This window comes from Scylla paramamosain, chromosome 1 (assembly GCF_035594125.1).
Source record: "Scylla paramamosain isolate STU-SP2022 chromosome 1, ASM3559412v1, whole genome shotgun sequence".
Classification (NCBI taxonomy): Eukaryota; Metazoa; Arthropoda; class Malacostraca; order Decapoda; family Portunidae; genus Scylla; species Scylla paramamosain.
The window spans coordinates 32,350,193-32,376,692 of NC_087151.1; the positions used below are offsets into that span (position 1 = coordinate 32,350,193).

The 26,500-nt window shown below is 48.1% G+C and overlaps 1 protein-coding gene across 8 annotated transcripts in view; it reads right to left on the reverse strand.

The window, feature by feature from the left end:
* The window catches only part of LOC135104149 (uncharacterized), a 156,874-nt gene that overhangs the window by 19,548 nt on the left and 110,826 nt on the right, over positions 1 to 26,500 (reverse strand). For all 8 annotated transcript variants that reach the window (XM_064011256.1, XM_064011239.1, XM_064011219.1 and 5 more), the window contains one exon: positions 23,936 to 23,996. The gene's annotated coding sequence lies outside the window, so the exon portion shown is untranslated. The remainder of the gene's footprint in view (positions 1 to 23,935; positions 23,997 to 26,500) is intronic.

Here is a 26,500-nt window from a genome sequence, read left to right on the forward strand (position 1 = left end):
GTTCCTTCCTAGTTTGTCCTTTTAAACCCTCACTTCCGTTTTTCCCTTCCAAGTCTGCTAGTTTTCCTTCCTCCTTCCCTTCCAAGCTTGTTACCTTCTCTCCTTCCTTCCCTTCCAAGCTCGTCACCCTTACCTTCCTTCCTTTCTTCCTTCCTTCTCTCCAAAAATTTGTCATCCTCTTTCCCTTCTTCCTTCGTTCCTTCCTTATCTTTGTCACCCTCATTCTTTCTCTCCTATGCTTGTCACTTCTCTGTCCCTTCCTCCCAAGCTTGTCACCCTCTATCTCCCCCTTCCCTCTCTCCCTCCCCTCTTCTCTTCTTCAGCATACAAGTTAAAGAAATTCGCTGAGTCACCAGGTACAGTGACCACCACGTATCCCACCTTCTGCTTCCCTTGGTTACTTCCCTTTCCATGAACCGCGCTGCCTGATCACCTCCCGCTCCTCTGTTGATGGCATGCAAACCAGCACCCCTTTTTTTTCCCTTTGATTTTGTTTGTTTTTATATTTTTTTGCTTTCCACTAATGATTACGAATGTTGAGTCACGTACGCAAGTCATTTTTTCCCTTTTTTTTCCTTTCCTTTTCATTGGCAGGACCTTTTGTTTAGTTTCCTCTCGATCTCCGCGTGTTGTTTGTGCTTCTTCTGCTTTTATGGCATTTTCACGTCTTCTTTTTCACATACCTGCTCCTTTTTTTCTGACCTCTCTTTTATCCTACTGTTGACTCACCTCTCCTCTCCTCCTCGGCTGCCACTCCACACCTGTCCCTCTCCCTCTCCTCTCCCTCCTCCCTCTCCCTCCCTCTTCCCCACCCCCATCCTTGAACCCTCTCCGCAGTAAGAATGTTTGTGTGTATGTGTACGTGTGTGCGCTGGACTGCAAGTGTGTGTGTGTACATTACATATCTCCGCATGGGTAATTATGTACTTATCCACGGACCCAATGTGTTCGTGCAAGGTCACCCTCAGACTAGGAAGAGGCCAGCCACTGACTGTCTGCTGCCTCAGCCGCCGCCGCCGCCCCGGGAGCTTTTTAGCGGCGGGTCACTTGCTCGTCAATACCACCACCACCAACCACCACCACTACTTCCATATCTCAAGCCTCATGTCCATATTCTGAAACGATTTGCTTTCTTACCATGCCTATTTTCAAAGGCCACAGAGATGATCAGCGGTGTTCCCAAGAGTGTTTCTTCTATTAATGACGTAGAAAACTTGTTAATGTGTCATTTGAAGTAAAGAACACACTTAAAAACTCGTGTCACCTCAACTAAAGCCTTTTGAATATAGTGGAGGTGCGGCGCAGAAGTGTTTCAGAACATGGTCTCAGTGCCGCGATCCGTGTCTCATGCTGGATGTGAGTCAGTGGGTTTTCACGGCAAAAAAGCGAATGGTAAAAGAGAAAGAGAGAAAGAGAGAGAGAAAAAAAAAAACATAAAAGTTCTTTAGAAAAGTGTCGGGTTTGATCAGCGGACCCATCTGTGGTGTCATTCCTCTCCCGAGCTGATTGGTTCGTGGGTAACGCCTCGCCGCCCTCGCCCAATCACCAATCGCCGTGAATTAAAGCGATAGTAAAAGTACGCTCTTTCCCGTTCAGCATAAACCCCTAACGTGTTTGTCTGGGGAGCGGCTGCCACGGAGCCGGGAGAGATGATGGAGGAGGAGGGGAGAAGGGGGGAGGGGAGAGAAGCAGTGGTTATGGAGGGTCAAGATGTAATAGTAATAGTAGGAGTGGTAGTAGTAGTAGTAGTAGTAGTAGTAGCAGTAGCAGTAGCAGTAGAAGTAGTAGTAGTAATAGCAGAAGGAGGAGGAGGAGAAGCAACCAAGAAAACAAGAAAAAAAAAAAAAATGGGGGACGGAAAACATTGCCCATTAAAACATCACCATCATCAATAACAATAGAAAAAAAAAAAAAAATAACACCACCACCACCCCCAACGACAAAAACAACAACAACAGAAGCAGCAGCACCAGCAGCGACCAGACACGGTGAAGTGAAGTGGACGGGTTTTGGAGAGGAAGAGGAGGGAGAAGGAGAAAGAGAGGGAGAGAGGGAGAGGGAACGAGTGCTGGAGTGAGAGGGCAAGCATGAGTGTCTCTCCTTGGCTGATTGAAGCACGATTGGCTGATTGGGAGAAGGAGTAGGAGAATATGTGAGTAAGAGTGAGGGAGTGAGTGAGTGAGGAAACAAAGGGAGTTGTAGGGTCTTTATGGAGGAAAAAAACAAAAAAAAACACGAGTAAATGAAAATACGAGTAAAGCGAATAAAGCATGAGAGAGAGAGAGAGAGAGAGAGAGAGAGAGAGAGAGAGAGAGAGAGAGAGAGAGAGAGAGAGAGAGAGAGAGAGAGAGAGAGAGAGAAGGGGGCGATGGGAAAGTGTTGGCTTGCTGGGAAAGGGCGAGGTTTTCTTCCCATAATTTACTGTAATGGAAGCCTATCAGTGAAGTGTATCAATAAACTTGGGTAAAAGGGCGGGGGGTAAGGGGAGGGGCAGGAGGAGGCAAGAAATTATCAAAACCAATAATATGAAGAGAGTGTGAAGGCTGGGAGTTCCCTGCAGCAGTGGGGGAGCGTTGGCCGCCGCGCCGAGGGTGATCATCCTCTCAGATATTCTAGGCAAGGGAAAGGAAAAATATAAAAACAAAAAAAGAGCTAAAGGAGGAAAAGGAGGAAAAGGAGGAAGAGAGAAGCGGGAACCTGTGGAGAGTGGCGACAAGAAGAGAGGAGATGGAGGAGGAGGAGGAGGTGGAAGGGAATCACGGTCCACAGAGGTGGGAAGCACCGAGAGTCTCCACCGGACACGAGGACCAGAACAATTTACTTGATAATATGAGCCTTCCTGCACGACACTGGCGAGGGACGATCACTCGCCGGGGAGGAGGACACATGCAGCGCTCGCCCGTCCAGGGAAACACGGCAAAGTATAATTTCAGTACCAATCATAATACTGTAAACTGTGTTGGAAGCAGCACCAATAAAAAATTAATGCTTTTGCCTCATTTAGAAAATCTGTCATTCCTTGGTCCCTCACAAGTCTACCTTCCTCCGGCGCGATGGTACAGTACACCGTCTCCTGTGTGTGTGTGTGTGTGTGTGTGTGTGTGTGTGTGTGTGTGTGTGTGTGTGTGTGTGTGTGTGTGTGTGTGTGTGTGTGTGTGTGTGTGTGTGTGTGTGTGTGCGCGCGCGCGCGGATGTTGCTTGAAGGAGGGGACGAAGTGATGCTCACATTACACGTCATCAGAATTCACTTAGAGCTTCATGGGAGACGGCAGCTTCCCGAGCCTTGCAGCCCAGGTCATTCCCACACCGTTACATCCCTCGCCCGCCCACCCACCGGCCCCTGTCACGTGACGGCCAGCTCGCTCGCCCTCCCCTGCCTCCGCTCTCTTGACCTATGGGGGGACTGGCTGAAAAGTCTTCCCACCATCTGACACAAGAGACGTGCCAATACATTTCATCAGACGGTCTGGGAAGAAGAAATGTATTTCCTTTTCCTATAAAGAGTAAACACGAGTCATTGTCCTTTGACGAGACACAGAGGCGAATGCAAATGAGAGGTCACTCACAGCAAGATTGAATAGTGCCTCGTCAAAAAAAGCCTTACCCTGCTGGGACCCTCGTCCAGGCGGGATAACACTCGGTCTCCTCCGTGATGGAGGAACAAAGGCCGAACACACTCCCCGAGGAACATTAAGTCATGCCGGTGGACGAGGCTCTCAGGGTCACAGGGTCAGGGGGCGGCGAGAACGGTCAGCGGCATTCCAAGTTCAAGTTCAGGAACGAAGTCACACAAGGAGGAGGAGGAGGAGGAGGAGGAGGAGGAGAAGGAGAAGGAGGAGGAGGAGGAGGAGCAAGGAGGACTGGGTGTGAGATAGCAGGAAAGTAGTAAGTTGGACGGGGTGATGCTTCCAGCGAGGGACTGGGAGTTGAGAGCGGATGGGGGGTCTGTAATATCCTTGACGGGCGGCTCAAAAGTTCATTCCTCATCGGAAAGTCGTTAACAACAGCCAGTCACGAAGCAGGATTTGAAGGCAAGACCCTCGGCAGACTGGGAGTGAGAATTTATGAAAAAGTGAAGCAAAATCGTGACTGCCGACACAATACCTCGTAGCGCCGCAGCCGTCGCTGAACCAGAACGCCGAGGTGCTAATGACCGTAATTGGAAGTCAGTCGTCTCATTAAGCTCCCAGCAATATATAAAGTCTCCTTCTCCCCCCTTCCCCTCCAAGCTTGTTGACCCCATCCCTCTCTCTCGGCAGCAAACTCTCCCTCTCCCTTCAGTGTACTCTCTCCCTCGCCGGCTGTCTCGTCGCAGGGTACAAGAACCCTGCTGTTTGTATTCTGTCCCTCCCCCAGCTGTGAGTGGTGACGGAGGTGACAGATTAATGATGAGGGAGGTGACGCGATGGCGACGCAAATATAAATATAAATAGACAAATAGCAGCAGCAGCAACAATAAATAGCATCAGGGTCATCGTTATTATCTACACCATCATCACCACAAGAAACACCAGCAACAACAACAACAACAACAAAACGAACAAAATCATTAACAACATTGCCTCAGTGACTCTGCTTTCCCGCCATACAAAGCCCAGAAGGGAGGCAGAGGCGCGAGTCGGTTCCCCGGGCGACCTCCCTCGACCTCTAACGGGGCACGTCCGAGCTGCCCGAGACGTACTCCCCGTATTTGGGCGTGGGCGGAAGGGCGGGAAGTGGGGGAGTGGTAGAGAGGGTCAGGCTGAGCAGTGGCCGCGTAGTGACCCCTGGGCCAGGCCGCCTCGCTGCCGCCACATGAACACCGTCTGTGCCCAACGAGTCGAACCAACGGACGCACGGTCTTAGGGTTACTGCGTGTTGTTTGGCCAGCCGAGGAAGGATTGTGTCCGTGAGGTAGGATCGGGAACTTAGCGGCTGTCTGTCAATGCCACTGTATGACTGACAGCAACAATGTTCTCCTGCATTATGACTGATGGTAAAACATGTTTCCATTTTAAGCTTGGCACTGCTGTGAAGGTTGGTGGTTGTGTAACTGTTCTTCAAAAATGTGTGGTCGTGAATTTGCCTTCTACACCTGAGACATAATTTCTTTACGTGGCGGACGCTCAACACGCTGCGTAATGACAGCTAGCAGTCAAACTAGTCCTTTCTGCAGGGCTCGGCTAGCACACAGCCCACCAGTGCCGGCGGCCGCGGGTTACGGGAGAGCACTGTGTCATAATTTGAGTGTTTTTCTCGTCGCGTTTCCTGTGGTGACTTGAGCTATACGTATTGACAAGTGCAATAAAAGTTTTATGGCAAAGACAACATGCTGTCATTAATATGAACTCTAACGGAACATCAGTGTGTGTGTGTGTGTGTTGTGTGTGTGTGTGTGTGTGTGTGTGTGTGTGTGTGTGTGTGTGTGTTGTGGAAACATAGCAACTGAGGTCAACAACCGGCCAACTTCGCGTCAGACAAGCCAAATGGTGATGGTCGCCTCGGTGCCATGTATACCAGAGTGACTCCTGCCGCTGTCCTCCCTACAATGTGCCTCCTGCAGCTTCGAGATACGCTTCATTCATGCTGCCTGCCTACTTTATTTGTCTCACATGATGGGCTGACAGAAAAATGGCCGCTATTTGCATCTCGGCCTGGCACGGAGATGTAACATGGAAGGAACATTAGAGATACTGTACATGATGCTCTACATATTGTACCCAGACGCTGCATCAGGACGAAAGAAAACCGAACATGCAGGAGTAACTATGCTTGTTCTCTGCCGTGTCCATTCACCCGTCCGAACTCACTTCTATGCTTTAAAATGTCGATGTAACATTGGTAAATGTGTTGAAGGCAGGGCAGATGAAAACACACACACACACACACACACACACACACACACACACACACACACACACACACACACTAACAATTAGCGTCTGTGCGGGTCTACTGGTCTCCGTCTACAATTTCATTTCAGTAACACGTTCATAATGACTTACGTGAATGCAACAAGAGGTATAGAGTGCAGAGGCTGAAGGTTTAGAAGAAATGGCAACATTCCAAGACATCTCACACACACACACACACACACACACACACACACACACACACACACACACACACACACACACACACACACACACACGCACACACACACACACACACACACAGCAGGACATAACTATTGGTCCATTCATACTCTTACTCTCGCTTTCTTCCCCTTTCTCCCGCATCTTGCTTTCACCTCTCCCTGGACCAAGCTCACCTTTCTCTCCCACTCTCGCTCTCACTCCATCCGATAACATGACGAAAAAAATATATACTTTCCCAATTTCTCACCTTATCACTTACTTTTGTTAAAGTTCATGCGCTTTTCATCTACTAATTTTTAAAGTCTAACATTTTTTCACGATTCCTGGTGATAAAAACTCAAGCCGCAACGCTGCGAAATGTTTCCGTGATTCTTGGTGGAAGACTCAAGCTGGCGTGCCGCAGGGAAACATTCAATTTGTCAAAGCGTCAATCAATCTCTTACTCCTTTCCGTCCCGCCATCATGTCCTCCGCCTCCCGCAGCCTTCCTCGCCTCCCGCACGCACGTACTCAACTCGACTCGACCGACGCGGGCTGGGCATCAAGCACCCATCACCCAAGACCCTCCACGGTTCCTTGGCCTCGGGATCAAACAATTCAAATGAAATTCCATCACACAGCTTACGTACACAACACACTCATAAATCACACACGCGCCCAAGTGACAGGCAGGCAGACAGACAGATGAACGTATACACACACACATAAACACACGCATAAACACACACACACACACACACACACACACACACACACACACACACACACACACACACACACACACACGACACAGTTAGAGAAGAAGAAGAAGAAGAAGAAGAAGAAGAAGAAGAAGAAGAAGAAGAAGAAGAAGAAGAAGAAGAAGAAGAAGAAGAAGAAGAAGAAGAAGAAGAAGAAGAATGACAACATCAACAACAATAACAACAACAACAACAAAGAGAAGAAGAAGAAGAGGAAGAGAAAGAGGAAGAGGAAGAGGAAGAAGAAATATGAGTGGACTCCGTTAATATGCACAGATGGTTCGGCATGAGGTTAATTAACAGGGAGAAGAAAAAAGGGTCGTCATCGATAGATCATTATCTGGACTCTGCTCCTTGTGGTCTCCCTGCCTCCCTGCCCCCTTGCCCCCCCTGGCCCCTGCCTCTCTCCTGAAAGTTTGTAACGGTGGTGTCGTTCTCGGAGCATCATCAGCCAGCCAGGGCCCGCTAATATCGACAATCCATTAATATATATATATATATATATATATATATATTATATATATATATATATATATATATATATATATATATATATATATATATAGAGAGAGAGAGAGAGAGAGAGAGAGAGAGAGAGAGAGAGAGAGAGAGAGAGAGAGAGAGAGAGAGAGAGAGACTTGTATTCCAGTTCACTGAAGACTTAGACCCCGCATTCTTAAATATCCTTATCTTTCCTAAGGATTATTTCCTCAAAGGCTACACCTATGTTCATACGACTACTCATGGGTGTTTTACCTACTGACAATGCAAAAAGCCTTGTTAAACCATCAGTAGAATCATGCGAACACAATTGAAATCTCCAGTAACTCCCACAAAGGCCTATTGAAGTTAGTCGAAGTAAGACGCCGAAACGTTTAAGAATATGAAAGTTAAACTGAACATCACAATTCAGAGCATCATCGCAGCAAGACAGGTCCTCACACAAACACCCAATAACTTCCACTAATGGTTGTTGAAGCAAGTCGAGGTAAGACGCCGAATCGTTTAATGAAAGTTAAACTGAACATCACGTCAGAGTATCATCGCAGCAAGACAGGTCCTCACACAAACACCCGCAGTCAGTCTTACACCATCTGGGTCATTAGCAGCGCCGCTTAACATGCAAAGTACATCACTTAATCATTCGCGGCGGGGACTACAAATCTTAACAGAACTAAACAAAAACTTCTGAGGGCGCAAGAGCTTGAAGCCTAAAGACTGACGAGGCTTCACCGACAATATCTCGTCAATCACTGCGAGTTTAGATAATTGGTGCGCTTTCTCAACATAAATAAATTCAAATTATGAGCTAATTGGCCTAAAAATAGGAAAAGGAGGGGGAGGAATGCAGTATGAAACTCAATGATGAATAAATGTTCGGCATACTCATGCGTAGGGGCGTTGTTAATATTTACAGTGACTTGAGTTTCTTGATCCTTCCTAAAAAATCATCGGTGTCTGCAAACACCAAACAGTCTGGGATATATAAAAGGAGAATTCTGAAACAACTATCTCTGAAGGTCTGAAGAGTACATTTCAGCACAATTCATTCAAGCTTACGTAGTTTAAAATAACGAGACGCACCATACTCCAGTGGGACGACTTTCAATCCCTTCACTGCTATAGGCGTCTTTTGGAAGCATTCAAAGTAGTGTAAAAATATAGTTTGCATGGACAGATTCAATACAAAATAAGAGATTAATTTTTGTATTCTTTAGGCTGGAAGAATATTCAACATACTTCAGTACAAAAATAAGCATCTGAAAGAGATTATGAGAAAATAATGTTTAGCAATGAAGGCGTTACGTGCGTCATCATTATCAGGCAGGCATACCAACCATTCCAAACTGCAAACGAATAATTTTCACATCCGTCGTGACAAGATGCTCGAGAACATTTTGGTGAGAGTGTATATACATTGGGATGACTCAGGAAATTGTTTATTGACTACTCGGTACTGAATGCTATCTTATTACCTGTGATTATGTATATATGAGAGAAAGAGATGTATGAACTCCACAGAATTGACTCTCTCTCTCTCTCTCTCTCTCTCTCTCTCTCTCTCTCTCTCTCTCTCTCTCTCTCTCTCTCTCTCTCTCTCTCTCAACGCTCCGAGCCACTGAGAGGATGGCTTCCAACATGACACCTTCGCTAAACACACCTGCGGCTAGTAGTAGCGGAATCAGAAGGGGAGATTTATTCAACGAGATGCTGCTAAATTCTTGTTATGTCCGAAAAGAACAGCCGATAGTGACCCTATGCTACTGAGAGAGAGAGAGAGAGAGAGAGAGAGAGAGAGAGAGAGAGAGAGAGAGAGAGAGAGAGAGAGAGAGAGAGAGAGAGAGAGTGTGTGTGTGTGTGTGTGTGTTCTAGCAAATAATTCTTCCCCGACGACACTACAGCAGAGAACCAGTTTCCACCTCAAGGCAAACAATACTACACGCACTTCTTGCCACCTTAATCTTACTCTGGCCGCACATGCAGGTCCCAAGGCGGGCTGCTAGTACACACACTCGTTTTATTTATGGTGGCAGCAGCTTTACGTAGTGCAAATACTGGCCCACCGTCCTCCTCAGAGCGCCAAAACGTAAGATATGGTGCGCAGGACAAAGGCGACGGTGGTTTATACGACTGCAGGGAAAGTGTCTTGATGTGAAAGGTCTCCCGGCGAGGACTCAGACGTGTGGACTCAAAGCTCCGTAATCTGTTTGGTGACTGTCTCCCCCTCAGTACTGAAGTTTGGTGGCTCTTTGGTCTCTCTCTTGTTTATTGACCGTCTTCCTCTTGGTACTAAGGCTTGGTCTCTTTTTGGTTTCTGTTTCTAGTTTAATGACTGTCTCAGCGGAAAGTTTGGTCTCTCTCTCTAGTTTAGTGATCGTTTCCCCCCCTCAGTGCTAAAGTTTGGTTTCTCTCTAGTTTCTTCTATCAGCACAGGATGAGGATGATAGAGGAAATTAGTAAGCACGTTTTATTCAGAGATTGCCACGTGTATAGGGCTGATAGCTTCTTGCAGCTTTCCATGTTTTCATACGTTATGTTCTTAGGTATACGGTGAGATTATTGAGATGTTTAGAATTTGTGGCTTATAAAAAAAAAAAGTCTCACTGGTCCCTCTCTCTCTCTCTCTGGTCTCTCTTTGATCGATACGCTGAGATTATATCGAGATTTTTGGATTTGTGTAGCTTATCACAAACAGTCTCATTGATTCCTTTCCGGCCTCTCTCTGATCTATCCATGTATTCTCTGAGTTTGCTAATCTTACCGTGATCTTTAGATAGGCGTAACTTAACACAAATAGCCCTGTTGGAGTCAATAAGGCTACTTCTCTTTGTTCCTCCTGTATGTTTCTTCGCATTCCTTTGTGAGATGTGGCGACAATATTTAGGTCAAACAAAAGTACAAGACTCGGTTGAAGTGAGTTTGTAAGCACCTATTATGTTGATTAAATACGAGTCTAGATAAGCAGTCAACTGACCTTCTAGGATTACAGCCGTGGAGTAGCCGCTGTCAGTCAGATGATGTACCGCTTAGTTCAATGATTTTAATCTAAATTCACCTCCCTTCACGTCGTTGCATCACTCCCACCCACTCACCCACTCACTCCCTCCGACTGTGACTCATTGCTCCACAAAACACTAATCGCTCATTAAAATATCTTCATACACTTGTTTTTACCCACTCTAAAGTGACTGGTTACGTCTTGCAACTTTTGTTAACGACTTCTGACAGCTGAGGTGTGTGTGTGTGTGTGTGTGTGTGTGTGTGTGTGTGTGTGTGGCACAACAAAGCTATATATAATATATATATATATATATATATATATATATATATATATATATATATATATAATATATATATATATATATATATATATATATATATATATATATATATATATATGTTTTTATTGATTTTAAAACGGAAGGAGTGCGAAGGTTTTGTTCTGTTTACTCCCCCCCACCCCCAGTGAAGCGCGCGTCACAACACATCCACTCGCCGTGCAGCAACGCGTGACGCAACACACCCGCAACCATTACAGCTACATAAATATCAACCGACTATTATCACTTGGCTTAACGTTAATCAACTTCTTATTGCTGTCACTTTTTCCAACCCAAGCATGTAAATTATGAAATGAACGAACCCCCACCCTTTTTTTTTTGTTTCTTTTGCACCTTCACTCTGATTAAACCGGTGCACCACGGACGAATACGTTGCGACACCTGGCGGAGCGGAGGGACGTGCGGCGCTGCTGGGTGGGAGTCCTCGGGCGCTTAGGAGGAACACCTGCAATTCTGCTCTCAGGTGACAACGCCGCCCAGACGCATCAGTTGTGTATGCGCCCGGCATGGCTCTGATCATGACCTTGATAATGAGGAAAGGACACCGGGTATTCCGTGTGTGTGTGTGTGTGTGTGTGTGTGTGTGTGTGTGTGTGTGTGTGTGTGTGTGTGTGTGTGTGTGTGTGTACTGACGGTCACGTTAGGAGCGCACCGATCACGACGCAACCTCGCTATTGTCATCCCTAGCCACCATGACCCCTTCCTCCCTAGCCAGCCACAGCCACCCACCCAGTGACCCCCACAGAGGACCCTGCCACCTAGCCACCCTTGGTCATCATGGTCACTCACGACTTGCTGCTACACTCCCGCCACACACACACACAAGCACGCGCACACACACACACACACACACACACACACACGCACACACACACACACACACACACACACACACACACACGAATAAAGTAAACGACTAAAAATATAGATGGATTAAATATAAATATGAGAAATTATCCACACGCGTCTCCCACCACCCATGACTTTGTGGGTGCGGGTGTTCCCCCCTTGGGCGCCTCCACTCCCCTGCTCCATTCCAACACTCGTTCTTCTCTTCATCGCCCTCATCCACCTTCTCCCCATAACTCTCCCCGCCTCCACTCCCTCATCTCTTCGGCCATCCTCGCCTCTCCTCAAACTCGTTTCAGCTCCACCACTACCCTGTGGCCTCCTTTCCTACGGCTCATCCACCTCACACTGCTTCCCTCTCCACCCACTCCACCCTCACGTGCTCCACAACATCGCGTCGCCCTTCTCTCTGCCTCCTTCCTGCCTCGCCTCACTTTCCACTGCAGTTCACTTGGTTCGCTCGACCCCTTCTAGCATCGCCCCCCACCCTCCCGCACTCTTCCTGTCGTCCTCATCCCCTCCACCTAAACACGTCCCTTGCAGCCCCCACCTTGCATTCCTCCACCCCTCTCGCCCTCCCCCGTCTACCTTTCCTTCCTGGCGCCTCCCCCGTCGCGATAAACAGCCGCCACAAGAGTGTTTCAAGGCGTCCCGCTGCTGGCGTGCGAGAATGGCGGAAAAAAAAGGTTTAAAGAGAAAGACTCATCCCAGAACACTATGACATTTGGGTTCCGTTAGCGTCGCCGGCCACCTCTTCTTCTGCAAGCCGCGCCCCTCTGCCCGCTGCTCTCTTGCCGTCAGGTGCGACACGAGTCAACTCATGTCGTTAAATTCCCGCCCCTTAACAACACTACACGCATCGCTGGAGACCGGCTGCGGCTGATATAAATTGCTGCGGGAGAGAAGTAAACTTGCACTGTTTGGACACGGTATTATAAGGCTTTCCGGGGGTCAGAAAAGAAGAAAAAAGAGGAATGAGCAAGAACGTTTCCCTCTCTCTCTCTTTCTCTCCACGCTCGGCCCGCCTCAGCGAACACTGGCCGCCCATGTTGATGTTATTGCTGTTGTTATTGTTGCTCCTGCCACTGCTGCTACTCCTGCCCCTTCCCCTGCTACTTCTCCCGCTGCCACGCCGCCGCTATTATAACGACACAGCATCGCCACATCACCACCTCCATCCCAACACATTACTACCATACCGCTACACATAAACACATCATCATTACCATACCATCCCTAACACATCTCCATAAGCATCCCCGCCATGCCACCCCATTACCATACCATCGTCACACCATTAACCGCCACCATCACCACCACTGCTAACACCCCTGATCCCTCCACGGCCACGCTAATGCCACCAATATAGAATAACCATTACCACCACCACCACTATCACCACTACCACCGAGCCAGCCCCGCTGATCACACCCTGAGCCCCGGCCACGCCACACCACACCAAGCTCATGCCTTCACATCACTGCCGCCATTGTGTGCACGAGCGGGAATGTTTAAACTCGGGGAACAGTACAAAAAGAAACAAAAAAGGACGAGGATCCGTGGAACCTGGAAGATATCCAACATACGACGACGGATGAAGACGACGAAAACTAAGACGATGATAATGAAGACTACGGTGATGATAATGATCGATGATGGTGAAGGCGAAAATGGTGAGGAGGATAAAGCATAGGAAGGAGAGAAGAAGGAAAATGTTAGCAGCAATAAAGTGATTTCAAGGAACATTAAAAGAGGCAATAAATACAAGAAGGAAAAAAATAACATGTACATATAAGTAGAAAAGGAGAGAGAGAGAGAGAGAGAGAGAGAGAGAGGAGAGAGAGAGAGAGAAGAGAGGAGAGAGAGAGAGAGAGAGAGAGAGAGAGAGAGAGAGAGAGAGAGGAGAGAGAGAGAGAGAGAGACGCGGCAGCTTGATGACATACCTGGAAGCGCTGCATATTTTCCTTTCATTGTTCACACCATCTGCGTCACCATCGGGAGAGGAGAGGAACAGACGGAGATGAAGTGGGAAAGGGAGGAATGGGTAGGAATGGGAGGAATGAGAGGGGACAAAAGTACTCTCCCTTACTCCCGGACAGGACTCAGATCATCTCTTCTCCTTCTTCTACCTCCACCTCCACCTCCTCCTCCTCTTCCTCCTCCTCCTCCTCCTACTCCTTGGTCGACGGACATCACTGTCTTCATCGCCAGTCTGGTCGCGCCTCAACCCTCACCACCACCACCACCACCACCACCACCACCACCACCCACCGACTCCCCCTTCACCCCTCCACACCCCCTCCCACGACCCTGCCACACCTGCGACCTTCACTATCCGCCGCAGCGTCACCGCCAGCGCAGTGTCCCAAGCGGGCGTCACCACCTCTCAGTCACAAGTCCCATCGTCACCCTCCTTACGTCTCCGTCCTCGTCATTAAGAGCATTATCGCCACTATCACTACCACCACCACCACTACCAATACTAATAGAGGGATTTTGGATCACCTCCGATTTCTGGCCCACCATCCATCTTGGAGGAGGAGGAGGAGGAGGAGGAGGAGGAGGAGGAGGAGGAGGAGGAGGGGAGAGGTAAGGATAGTATACCTTCAGCCATCTGCATTCCTTCCTTGCTTCTTTTTTCCTTTCCTGTTAATTTCTCTTCCTTTTTCCCTTCATGTTTTCACACTTGTGCATACCAATGGTCTCTTTTATTCTTCTTTTTCTTTTTCTGTCTCTTTACTCCTCGTGTGTTTTTTTTTTTATCTCTTAAATCCTCCCATTGCACTCCCGCCTCCTCTCCTCTCTCTCTCTCTCTCTCTCTCTCTCTCTCTCTCTCTCTCTCTCTCTCTCTCTCTCTCTCTCTCTCTTTCTCTCCTTTCTGTTTTTTTTCCTTGACTTTTCTTATCTTTAACTTATCACCGTCTTCTTATCTTCACAATTTTCTTCCTTCTCTCCTCTCGTTATTTTCTCTCATTCTTCTCCTCCTCCTCTACTACTTTCCCTCACTCTTCCTTTCTCTCCTCTTCCTCTCACCAGTTTTGAGTTTTTCCTCCTGCCTCTCATTTTCTTTATCTCTTGTTTGCTTTCTCTCTCTCTCTCTCTCTCTCTCTCTCTCTCTCTCTCTCTCTCTCTCTCTCTCTCTCTCTCTCTCTCTCTCTCTCTCTCTCTCTCTCTCTCTCTCTTTCTATTCTTTTCCTTTCTCGTCTGTTCCTTCATTTCCTTACTAACTAATCTATCACTCCTCTCTCTCCCTCCCTCTCTCTCTCTCTCTCTCTCTCTCTCTCTCTGGAAATCACTCGTGTCCCTCTTTTTTTAGATTTATATACACTCCCCTCGTCTCATCTCTCCTCTCCTCTCCTCTCCTCTCCCTCTCCCTCTCTCTCTCTCTCTCTCTCTCTCTCTCTCTCTCTCCCACCAAGCCAGAGTGTCAGGGGTCAAGAATCTGGGATGGTCGAGGGGGATGCCCGCTGACCACGATCCCCACAGCTGCCGCCACAACAGCAGCGGCACCAGCAACCCGCCTCTCGTCCGCCCCGCCAGTGACTTGATCAATTACTGTCTTGGTGAGCACACGGGTAAAGAGAAGTGAAAAGACGCACGTACGTACGCACATATATACATCCACAGTGAGACAAAGGCGAAGTATTATGGAAAGAAAAGAGGAAGAAAAATATACTTGAGTGCGTGGGAGGAGGAGGAGGAGGAGGAGGAGGAGGAGGAGGAGGAGGAGGAGGAGGAGGTTGGAAGAGAAGATAGAAGAGGTGGAGGAGGTGGATGATGAGAAGGGTAATCAGCTTTTGTCTTTTTATCTGTGGGGATTCAATTATACAAATGCAGCGTTTGTCATTCCTTATCTCGTTATGAAATCACTATTACTGTTAATTATGCCTTGCGCATTCTTTTGTTCTCCTATTCTCCCATTCTCTCTCTCTCTCTCTCTCTCTCTCTCTCTCTCTCTCTCTCTCTCTCTCTCTCTCTCTCTCTCTCTGACGTTTTAAATTTAGTACCTCAACAATTTCCAATCTTGTTTCTGTCACATCTCTGCTTGCGATATCAATGTGACAATGAGAGAGAGAGAGAGAGAGAGAGAGAGAGAGAGAGAGAGAGAGAGAGAGAGAGAGAGAGAGAGAGAGAGAGAGAGAGAGAGAGAGAGAGAGAGAGCGTTTGTCAGCATATTAATGTATAGGAGGGTGTATGGGCGTATATGGAACTGGGTGTGGGTGTATGTACGTATGTATCTGTGTGTGTGTGTGTGTGTGTGTGTGTGTGTGTGTGTGTGTGTGTGTGTGTGTATTCATGGGTGTGTGTATGTACGTTTATGGAAGTTTGTACAGGGATGTATGTGTGCACGCACGTGTGGAAGCAGAATTGGGTGCGGCTTATTGTACGTTTTAGTGTGTGTGTGTGTGTGTGTGTGTGTGTGTGTGTGTGTGTGTGTGTGTGTGTGTGTGTGTGTGTGTGTGTGTGTGTGTGTGTGTGTGTGACTGCATTCTGCAACGCTTCGTCGTCTTAACTACTTTTTACGGATCTCTGGTGGAAGTTATTAGGATTTTCAAAGAATGCTTTCTTGATTCTAGCGATTCTTTTAACAGGATTTCTGCATCAGTAACGGCAAAAGAAAAAAAAATCAAAACAAATGAAAACCCAGAGAGAGAGAGAGAGAGAGAGAGAGAGAGAGAGAGAGAGAGAGAGAGAGAGAGAGAGAGAGAGAGAGAGAGAGAGAGAGAGAGAGAGAGAGGACAGAACAGGAGTAGCACAAAAGGACGGCAGGAGGGGAGAGGGGTGAGAAGGTGGGGCATCCGGCTCTTACGTCACATCACATCCTAAGGGCACGCAAGGTCCTCTGAAGGGTGTGTGAGGCCCTTGACCTTAGCTGCTCGTGACCTGACTCATGGCCAACACTCATCCCACCTGGCGCGCCCCTCACCTGCCTCAACTGCCTCACCTTTACTCATCTTGTCCCCCCCTCCCCTGATCGCCTCCTCTCCTTTCATCTCATCTCATCTCCTTCCTCGTAATTTCCGCGGCTTCACTTTAATATATTTCCCCTCATGTTTTCTCTGTTTGATTATTTGCCTTCGAGTCTTTGGTGCCTGTCAACAGTTTTTCTTAATTGATGTCTTAACCTTCAGGTCTTATTATTCTTTGGCCCCTTGTTATTTCTTCTCTGTCTCTCTCTCTCTCTCTCTCTCTCTCTCTCTCTCTCTCTCTCTCTCTCTCTCTCTCTCTCTCTCTCTCTCTCTCTCTCTCTCTCTCTTAGTCCAGGCTTCCTCATAGTTTTGTTCGTAAAGGAAACACCTCATTCAAATATTCAAATACGTGAAGCTGGTTTTCTTTTGTTGATTTTGACACTCACTCCCTACTCCCCATACTTCTTTTTCTTTCTCTCTTTCTTTCTCTCTTTCTCCCCCTCTCCCTCTCTTTCTCAAACCATCGCAGACAAGTCGCTAACCTGACACACCTCCTTTCTGGCTACATGGCTGTTGCAATAATTATTACTTTCTATATAATAAGCCTTACGGTCTTTATCTCAATATCGTCTTGCTTCGTTATCTGATCTATCGCCTGTTCTTGCACCAGCCTCCTTGCTGATTGCTGCTTCTTATCGCCTTATCTCCTGCTTGCCTCTTCTTGCCTTACCACCAGCGAAGATGATGATGATGAAAGGAGGAAGAAGTGGAGGAGGAGGAGGAGGAGGAGGAGGAGGAGGAGGAGGAGGAGGAGGAGGAGGAGGAGGAGGAGGAGGAGGAGATGGAGGTTGAGGAGGAGGTGGAGGAAGAGGAGGAGGAAGAGGAGGAGGAGGTGGAGAAGAAGAAGAAGAAGAAGAAGAAGAAGAAGAAGAAGAAGAAGAAGAAGAAGAAGAAGAAGAAGAAGAAGAAGAAGAAGAGCACGAAGAAGAACAAGAACAAAAAGAACAACAAGATGAAGATGAGGAAAGAATATAAAAGAGGAGGAAAATCGGAATGAGAATGAAAAGAAGAAGAAGAAGAAGAAGAAGAAGAAGAAGCAGAAGCAGAAGAAGAAGAAGAAGAAGAAGAAGAAGAAGAAGAAGAAGAAGAAGAAGATGGTGATGAAGACGATGATAAAAGAAAATGAAGGAGGAAAATGAGAATGAGAATGAGAGGATTAAGAAGAAGAAGAAGAAGAAGAAGAAGAAGAAGAAGAAGAAGAAGAAGAAGAAGAAGAAGAAGAAGAAGAAGCAAGCAGTATTCGCGCCTCAGTCAGCCTCCTTGCTCTCCTTCCTGCCGCAAGCAGTCCTCGCTCTCATCCTTCATCCCCATCGGTCACGCTCCCTTCTCGATCATGCCAGCACCCACACTTGATGTCATGTACGTCGATGGCCTCTCTAAGTACCTTGACATGTGTGTGTGTGTGTGTGTGTGTGTGTGTGTGTGAATGCTAATCAGGAAATGGAAAGTCGGATTTACTTGCAACGAAAGTTCAGGATGACTTCCCAAAATTTTCATGATTCACACAAATCACAGTTATCAACGCACGTGAGCTGTGAATGTAATATATGAAAATAAATCAATAAATATTACCTTTAATCACAAGCCGGCACATCACACCATTAACTGGGGAAGAGAGTTTTATCTCAGCGCGGCGTTCATTCCCGTCTGCCACAAGAGGATGAGGAGCGGCATGGAGAAATGGTGAGCAGGTAAGCAGAGGAAAGATTGATCCTGAAATGGCGAGGGCGGGTCGCGTGGTCGCCTGGACTAAGAGGACTTGGTGTTGGGAAGTGAACGAAGAAAGAGTGACAGAGTGACTTCGTGAGGGGAGGACAGTTCGGCGGGGGAAAATGTGAAAGTCGATGCAGATGAGAAATTAGACAGAAAAGCGAGAGTGGCCCAGAAAAGTGAGAACGTGAGAGGTCAACACGGGCCGTGGGGACTTGGGAATCCCTGGGAACAAGGGTAAAGCATCGCGCAGCCCGTGCCCGAGAGGGAGAAGAAGCGATGGAGGCCCCTCGGCTTGTTTTGCCTCCCATAACATCCTCCTGCAGCCATGTCAAGTCACTGCAAACAAAGCGTGCAAACTCATAAACAACTGTGTAAACCGATCTTATTTTGACAGGGAAAAGTATTTGCGTGCACAGTCTCGGGCATGCCGTTCTTTCTTGGAGAGTTTTACTTTGCAGTTGGTTCAGTGAAGGCTGGGAGAGAGAGAAAAATTCCGTTGGCGTGTGTGGGCGAGGACGACAGCAGGAATAAGATGTTCCCCTCTTCGGGATGACGCGTCGTCTCTTCCACCCTGTGTTTAGCTCTCAAGGTGAACGTCCGCGGAGGCCTCCCACCTTTTTCGCCCTGATGCTGCGACACACCCAGGAAGTAAATGGCCATGGAACCACGGAGGGCGCGTCGGTCCGCTCGTGGCTGTGCCGTGAACGGGCCATCACGGGCGGTGAGTGCTGACCCTGAGCGACCCCGCGGTACTCGGAGACTATGGGATGCAACAAAACATTACCCTCCTCCGCGGATGCGAGGAAAGCTAGGACGCTGCACACCAAAGCGCATGCGTGTTCTGGCAAATGAGTAAAGTTATATTTCCAACAGATCTCAAAAGAACATACTGGACAAAGGAAGCTCCTGATAACCTTCAGGATACCGCTGTCGGCAAGAACCTAGGCTCCTACACGTCAACCAAACAAGAAAATAATTTCTTTAAGGAGCTAGTCAACAGAGATATATCGGGGCCCCGTCCATGACACCTGGCTGGGCTCCATAACATACCGCACCCATCACCATAGGTCTCACCGGACGTGTGGTGTCCACACCCTCCACGTTCACCTCTTTAGTTTTCCTCATGAGTTACTTCCTCCTGCTTATGTTAACCAGGCCCTTCCGGGTGGTGAAAAGAAGCCCGGGTAAGATGGTTATAGGCGAGGGTAAGGCGGGTACGGGCAAGAATGAGGCGGGTACTACAAGAGAGCGGCGTGTGCCACGCATTCTCCACAGCTGCCGGATGATGCCTCCTCCAGACCCTCAACTCCATGCACTCGACTCCCGCACTGAGCTTGACAATTATTATTAAACTGATTCATAAAGCAATTCACTGGACAAATACTCAGCGAGAGACAAAACACACGGTGGATAGCTCGTGAAGCGAATGCAGCTACTGTCCTGTGTGAGGTTGCGGTGCTTGCCATTGACAACAGCCTGACACAACCTGGCAACTATAGTGATATTTTGTTCTGAATACATTTTAGGGCATTACCAACCAACTGGAGCTGGTTATCGGTCATGGCTCGAAGGCTTCCGCCAGCAGCCGAACACTGAGCCACGCGTCCACGCAAATGGGGAGAGAGTTCCTGCTGCCTTCCCGAACCTCCACACAAAGGAATGGAGGGGAGGCGCAGCACCCCGGACGAGGATTTCTCTCTTTTGTTTCACTTGTGGATCCAACGGCCTCGTGCATCAGATAGAGTGAATGACTCGCCCCATCAGATGGAGATGGAGAGTGAACCAAACGTGACCCTCCTGAGTACGTGCGTGATACTACAGTTTCGGCGGCGCAAGCGACAAGGCGGCGTGGGTGGCGTGCCGGCACAGACGTTAAACGGCACCGCATCATTACGCCGCCCTGGCTAGACTGTCTGCTCCCACTGACAGAAATGACACTGTATGCTGTCATCTATTACTAGCTGTGATAATGACGATGATGATGATGATGATGATGATGGTGACGATAGTGTGTGTGTGTGTGTGTGTGTGTGTGTGTGTGTGTGTGTGTGTGTGTGTGTGTGTGTGTGTGTGTGTGTGTGTGTGTGTGTGTGTGTGTGTGTGTGTGTGTGTGTGTGTGTGTGTGTGTGTGTGTGTGTGTGTGTGTGTGTGTGTGTGTGTGTGTGTGTGTGTGTGTGTGTGTGTGTGAGTGAGTGCATTTCTTCAGCTCTCATATCCTGGAGGAGGATGACGATTGGAAAAGTCGAAAAAAAAAAAAAAAACTAAAATGTTCAAACTTGTCGGTTCAGTACACTGCAGTGAAGGGGGCGGCAGCAGGGCATCGGATTGGCTGAATCTGCCGTCTGCCTTGGGAACCTGCTGGCGGCGGGCAAGGGAGAGGCTGGGGGAGTAGGAGGGGAAAGGCAGGGGTGGGAGGGAGGGGTGCGCGTAAGCACCAGTGGAGGCAGCTTCTCCTTAGCGTACCTATACAGTGAAGTGGAATTCTTTTCGTTTAATAACACGACGAGATTCGATTATCCCGAGACGGTACTGGATAATTTGCAAATTCTTACGTTGATGAGTCTAGAAGGAACAAGATAAGGATGGCGGTAGTTCATGTCCGCTTGATTAAGAGCATTAACCTTCCTGACCCTCTGATCGGGCACTGACTTCCCCCTCCCGGCGGCTCCGCGCTGGCGTGTTGCTCCGCGCCCGCTGCCTTGCGCCGCAGGACCAGGAAGCTTCGTATCACGGTAAGACTCTTGCTTGGGATCAGTGTGTGTGTGTGTGTGTGTGTGTGTGTGTGTGTGTGTGTGTGTGTGTGTGTGTGTGTGTGTGTGTGTGTGTGTGTGTGTGTGTGTGTGTGTGTGTGTGTGTGTTGATTCTACATTACGAATTCCCTGTCTTTAATTAGTGCCTGGAGCGTATCCACAAAGCCTGACCAAAGATAAGATTCAGGCAAGACGTATTTCTGACGCCACAGCGACAGTCCCGGAGGCAATGTCTGGAAGTTGCTCCTTCGCTCTCCTTCTGATTGCTGAAATTTGACTGATGTAATGTTCCCAGACTCAATGTTCAAGTTCCAATGGTCGACTCTCGCGTAAGAATGATAAAGAAATACAGGATATGTGATGCAACAACACGCCTCTCTCTCTCTCTCTCTCTCTCTCTCTCTCTCTCTCTCTCTCTCTCTCTCTCTCTCTCTCTCTCTCTCTCTCTCTCTGACACACACACACACACACACACACACACACACACACAAACAGTCAGTGGGAGAGTCTGGCGGGCAGGTAGGTGGGTGGATGGGTGGGTGGGGCTGGAGGGAGGGAGGGTCATGTCTCGCCGCTGAGTGAGTGACCCGTCACTTTGACCTTTACGAGGCAGGTGAGAAACCTCAGCGTCAGATGCAGCCTCTCGTTCCTCTCGTTCCGGCTTCCCTGATGAAAACGAGCGGAGTTATAAGTCGAGAAAGAAAACAGGACGCCAATTGGTACTTTCCAAACAGGTTGTTGAGAAAGGTTATCTTCTTTACTTAGCACTCCCAGATACGAGGCGCTAACAGGCTGTTATTCATCGCCTGACCGACAGGCCTACACCGCTCATCATTCAGCGTGCGTGTCGGCACAAAACAAGACTGCGGTGAACATTTCCCAAACGGGATGACGCATGAAAGGCTTGTCTTCATGTGTGTCAAGGGACTCCACTGCTCGTGGCGAGGATTTGGAGGGAATTATTCACGCTGGACAGGAAGGAAATAGTTTTAAATAAATGGTATTCATAGCGCTGAAACGAATGTGCCTCTCCTCCGACCTTCTCGAGGCCGGAGGGGGTGAAGGGGCCCGGCCCTCCTTCAGGCGCGGCGAGGTGGCGATGGCGGTCACGCGCGCTGGGGATGAGCGCGCCCGACACACGTTTTCTTCATGATGTAACCTGGAACTTTTACCTGCCCCTACCTGCCTCCGCCGCCCGTGTGCACCTCCCGCTCTCTGACACGCCCTCGCTCCTCTCCCTTCCCGACCTCCCGACCTCCTCCCGTACCTAAAAGCTCATCTGCATTCCCCACCAGTAGATTTGTCTTTCTTTCCCTTGTCTAGTAAAGTCACTTTTCCCCGCACAGTACGAGCAGCGGCCTCCGGGAGTGTGTTTGCAAAGAATCTGGGTCCCGTTCTCTGTAACCAGCGGTGTTGTATGGACTCACGGGTACCTTAATTAGCAACACGCCTGACGTAACGCATTATGGCCATCACTGCCTTGACGCTGGCAGTGTGTGTGTGTGTGTGTGTGTGTGTGTGTGTGTGTTTGCCTAAGGGGTCAGGGGTGGCAGGAGCATTGTCTCTTGATTGCCTCGCCTTCTTTTCATTGGATTCATGACGTGGATTGGAAAAACTGCTGCTGCTGCTGTTCCTAGTGTCTTTCTGTTTCTCTACCACCACTGTTATTATTTCTATTGTTACTACTACTACTACTACTACTACTACTACTACTACTATTACTGCTGCTGCTGCTGCTGCTGCTGCTGCTGCTGCTGCTGCTACTACTACTACTACTACTACAACTACTTCTCTTGCTACTACGACGAATACTACAATAACCACCAATAATAAACCTACTCCTACTACTACAACTACAATTACTACTATTACCACTACTATTACAATTACTACCACTATTACTACTATTCTTAATACCACCATTGACACCATTGCTACAACGACATATTAAAAACTACTTTCCAACCTCCCTCTCTCTCTCTCTCTCTCTCTCTCTCTCTCTCTCTCTCTCTCTCTCTCTCTCTCTCTCTCTCTCTCTCTCTCTCTCTCTCTCGCTGCCCACCCCCGCAACCTTATTTTTTTTTTTGACCAAATGTGGTAATATATATGTACATACAATTATCAGGAAAGGTGGTGAAGAAAAAACAAGAACCCGAGAAGCGGTAATGAGATCGTGATAAACAATTAAGGAAGCTGGAGAAAGGTAAGTAACGGCGAGGGGACGTGAAAGGAGGGAGGGAAGGAGGGAAGGAGGGGAGGAAGGAAGGAAGGAAGGAAGGAAAGGAGAGAGAGGGTGGGGTCACAGGTCCAACAGGAGAGGGGAAGAATATGCTGAGGTGAAAGTGAGTCACAGTCAGACAGGCAGAAGATCGGGAGTGTTTCGCCTTTCCTCCTCCTCCTCCTCCTCCTCCTCCTCCTCCTCCTCCTCCTCCTCTCTCTCTCTCTCTCTCTCACTCCACTGCTCCCCCATGAGGCATCTTCCTCAAGACTTCCATTTCACTGATTCTTCCTTTGCGATTTTTTTCCTTCATAAATCCCCCCACCTCTCTCTCTCTCTCTCTCTCTCTCTCTCTCTCTCTCTCTCTCTCTCTCTCTCTCTCTCTCTCTCTCTCTCTCTGTGTGTGTGTGTGTGTGTGTGTGTGTGTGTGTGTGTGTGTCTTTTCCTCTTAACCATTTCTTCCTCATTCCCCATTCCATTAGACCACATCCCTTCCACTCCCTCTCTCTCTACATCCTTTTTTTCTCATTCTCACAGATTTCCATTCTTCCCCAATCCTTCCCCCTTCCTCCCTCCCTCCCTACCTTCTCCTTATTCCCCATCCTTTCTTTCTTTTCCTTTCCCTTTCTTTCTTTCTCAGTGAGGAATTCGGTTTCATCACCTCATCTGCGGGCGCGATGGATAGATAAAAGAGAAAAAGAAAGAACGAGGAAGATAAAAAAAAAAAGAAAATACACTCTTGCTATTACGCCTCTGCCCAAACCACGCCGCCCTTACCTGGCCCAACGCGGTGGTGAGAAGAAAGGTTCTCCCTGTGAAGGCGCTCAGGTCCTCGGTTCTGCGGGGCAAAAAAAATGTGGTGTCAGGACCTGGCTTAGCACCGCTGTGACTCGCCTTCAGCTTGGGTAAACAGAGAGAGAGAGAGAGAGAGAGAGAGAGAGAGAGAGAGAGAGAGAGAGAGAGAGAGAGAGAGAGAGAGAGAGAGAGAGAGAGAGAGAGAGATTTTAAACATAGCCATTTATTGCCCCACAACAAGATTACAATGGCTATTAAAGAAAATGTAAACAATTTCATGGGAATATAAACTGACCCGCTGAACTGAGAGAGAGAGAGAGAGAGAGAGAGAGAGAGAGAGAGAGAGAGAGAGAGAGAGAGAGAGAGAGAGAGTATAACATTTAGAGTGACCACGATGAGTTAGCTGAGGTGAAAGTACTGGGAACGCCCGTCTACCTCTTTGCACACTACAGCGACGGGAAGGGGCAGAGAGAGACAGAGAGCGGGAGCGAGAGGGAGGGAGAGGGAGAACGCAGCCGCAGGGGAAGAAGACGGAGGAGGAGAAGGAGGAAAAGGAGGACGAGGAGGGGAACTAAGAGGTCACCGTGGGAGCCGAACAGCAGTAAATCACCAAGAGAAAAAACATGAGGTCACACAGACACAAGAAGACAAAAGTAACGAAAGAAGACACTGCAAAGAACAAACCAGACTGACAGACATACACACACAGTCATCCACTCCAGACGCTGAAGTCACCGAGGGAGTGTGGACGTATGTATGTAAGGGTCGCATGGGGGAGTGGCGGGTCATATTGGGAGTGGCAAGGTATACAGAGGAGGAGGGTCACACCACAGGAAAAGGTCATGGCTGGAGGAAAGTATCAATATTGTGATAAAACACTCCCCTTAGTAGGACAGGGAGGAAAGGAGGGAGGCAGCGTGGGTGTGGTCTGGGGTGGAGGAAGGGCAAGGCGGGGAGGAGTTTAGCGTGCAGGCGTGGGTGTGAGGGAGGTCATATGCACGAGAGAGAGAGAGAGAGAGAGAGAGAGAGAGAGAGAGAGAGAGAGAGAGAGAGAGAGAGAGAGAGAGAGAGAGAGAGAGAGAGAGAGAGAGAGAGAGATATGACAAGGACGTGGAAGGTAAAAGATAAATAGATAGATTGATAGACTGATAGATGGATAGACTGATTGATATATAGATAGATAGATAGACAGATAGATAGACAAATTGAGAGAGAGAGAGAGAGAGAGAGAGAGAGAGAGAGAGAGAGAGAGAGAGAGAGAGAGAGAGAGAGAGAGAGAGAGAGAGAGAGAGAGAGAGAGGGTGAGTGGGTAGGTTGGAAGGTTAAGCTATGCACACATTAGGATATACCGAGCTGTAAAGATAAATTTTACACCGGGAACTGCAGTCTTACATTGTTTTTATAAGATCTCTTGCACTGAGTTAAATAGTCTCTCTCTCTCTCTCTCTCTCTCTCTCTCTCTCTCTCTCTCTCTCTCTCTCTCTCTCTCTCTCTCTGAATGAGGCAATTTGGTTTAAGTGTTTCTTCTTTTTTGTTATTATTTTTGTTTTGCTTCCAAGACCTTTCCCGAATTAGATTTTTCGTCACGTGAATGTTGAGAGAGAGAGAGAGAGAGAGAGAGAGAGAGAGAGAGAGAGAGAGAGAGAGAGAGAGAGAGAGAGAGAGAGAGAGAGAGAGAGAGAGAGAGAGAGAGAGAGAGAATGTATGAAAGTTGTCAGCATCTGAAAATAAGCAGAGCAACACACACACACACACACACACACACACACACACACACACACACACACCCACACTCAAAGAAAACTCCACATACAAACCCTCAAAATTCCAACCCCGCAAAAAAAAAAAAATCACAAAAAAAGGAAACAAAAAACAAAAAAAAAAAAACACTCGCACAAAAGACTTAAAGAGGAAACACATTCATGGAAAACATTAGTGCAGAGTAATGGGTTGGCGTGAGTGTGTTATTACCCAGGAGACAAAGAAGTAAAAGAAAAACGAGGCGAAGGGAAATATATATATACACACGTACCGTCAGGAGAGAGAGAGAGAGAGAGAGAGAGAGAGAGAGAGAGAGAGAGAGAGAGAGAGAGAGAGAGAGAGAGAGAGAGAGAGAGAGAGAGAGAGAGAGAGAGAGAGAGAGAGAGAGAGAGAGAGAGAGAGAGAGAGAGAGAGAGAGAGAGAGAGAGAGAGAGAGAGAGAGAGAGAGGGTGACAAGAGGGAGAGTGAGTATTTAAGATGGAGAAGGGATACAAATATAAAAGTCTAAGCACTGGAGATGAATTTAGGGTGACGGCACACACAATAAGTCACACATATCCACGCATATACGAGTACGTGACCTTTCGCTGCGTTCCTTTCCCTCCTCCTCCTCCTCCTTCTCCTCCTCCTCTTCCTCCTCCTCGTCTTGGTCCACGAGAGTAAAAGTGGAGGAGTTTTGCATGATAATAAATGGAAGTAACACCGGTGGTTCCTCTTCCTCACACCTACACACACTCCTACACGCTATCAGAGAGAGAGAGAGAGAGAGAGAGAGAGAGAGAGAGA